Source organism: Tupaia chinensis, unplaced genomic scaffold (assembly GCF_000334495.1).
Source record: "Tupaia chinensis unplaced genomic scaffold, TupChi_1.0 Scaffold143616_1, whole genome shotgun sequence".
Classification (NCBI taxonomy): Eukaryota; Metazoa; Chordata; class Mammalia; order Scandentia; family Tupaiidae; genus Tupaia; species Tupaia belangeri.
The window spans coordinates 404,421-406,295 of record NW_006203464.1 but is presented as its reverse complement, the minus strand read 5'-3'; positions in this window follow the sequence as shown (position 1 = coordinate 406,295).

Here is a 1,875-nt window from a genome sequence, read left to right as displayed (position 1 = left end):
TCCTAATCTATCAGTGCGTGATTTTTAAGCATATTACTTACCCCCGAGTTCCGTTTCTGCATTTCAAGATTGGAAATAGTTATAAAAACCCACAGAACAATTTCTATTTTGACAGTTGGAAAAAAAAGTCATTTCCCTTGCATAAATTCATTAATCTATGTTTGGTTGGACAAAATAATGGCCTTTTCTTTGTCTTTATCTCCCTGTGCTGTCCAACAGTGTCTTGGTATTGCCTCAGGTCACTCTACCCTAGGATGGCCTTTCAGACCATCCCTGTGTCCACACTCTCCTGGTCATATCACTCTACAGTCTCTGATAACCCACTAGGTTCCCCTCTTTGACAGAATGCTGGGGTTTTAGTTGCTTAAATTCTCAGTCATACCAGAGTTCCAATTCCACCATTGTTCCCTTCACTTCCATGAAAAGGATCCAGTTCAAACTGTAGAAGCAGCTGCTAAAGCTATGATCTAAAGCATTCAGCGGTGTCTCTATCAATGTGGGACTCTCCAGGTTACCAATGTTCATGGAAACCTCCAAACAGTGACTGCTAGTACTCACCTGTTGCGATAAGTGGAGGGAGAGGTGGCGAGGGGCAGGAAGCCTGGCTTCAAGGCAGCGCTTCACCAAGCAGTCTTAGAAGAAATAAAATCACCCTCTAGCTGCTATGGTTTGGGTAATGGTTTGCCCCAAGAAGACTCATGTTTTGGGGATTTTGGTCCCCTGTGTAACAAGGTTGAGTGGTAGATCTTTAAGAGATGAGGCCTACTAAGCATTGGATCAATGCTCTCCTGAATGGATGACTGCTGTCTTGAGTGAATTCTGGCTCTCATGGGAAGGAGTTAATTCTCTCAAGCACAGTTATTAAAAGAAGATGGCTGCTCCCATGACTTCCTCTTGCATGCCCCTGCCACCCTGTCTGCCTCTGTTTGCCATGTTGTTACATAGCCAGCCTGACGCAAGGCTCACACGTTGGGATTTTTTCAGACATCAGACTCATAGGTAGAAAAAAATAATAATAATTCAGCCAGTTTCAGGTATTTCTGTAACCAACCTAATAGCAGAGTAAGACAGCTATGATGGGTCAGCTCAAGGATCCAAGATAAGTCTTTTGCTGAAGCCAATAGTACCATCAGCCCAGAATCTCTCTCTCTCTCTTTAATTTTTTTGTTCTAGGGCAAATGTGCTTGCTGAAGAGACAGACACAAAGACAGAAAGTGAGAAATCACACCCTAGGGAGGATGGTCATGCTGCAATCCCTTCTCCTCCATTCTCCTCTCAAAATTTTGGGCACACACACACACACACACACATATGCCTGGTATGAGTTTTAAGCTACCAGGTCCAAGACTCAAACTGCAGTCAACCATGTGACAGTCCAGCAATATAACCACTATGCTATTGGATAGTCCTGAGTCTCTTTACTGGGGCTATGAAATCACATACAAGCTGTGTTCAGATATAGGTGTGTGTGTGTGTGTGTGTGTGTGTGTGTGTGTGTGTGCGCGCATGCACGTGCACATGTGCACAGGCAAGTCTGTATACACATGTGTGAGTCCTACTCCCAGAAACTCAGTAACAATTTTTAATTTGCTACAGGATGTATGCACTTACCAGAGAAAGACAGGGTGGAGAGGAGTAATAAAGTACACCCTCCCCATGGGGGATGGCCATGTCACAATCTTTTCTTCTCCATTCTCCTCTCTAGATTTTGGGCACACATGCACAGGCAACTGATGTGTTTTTCAAGCTCCCAGGTCCTGGACTCAAACCACATAGCTATCTTGAGGGGTCCAGCCACCTTAACTACCACACTACTGGCTGGATCCACAGTGACAAGTTTTTAAATCACCCTAACCAATGGGTTCGGAGGTACAC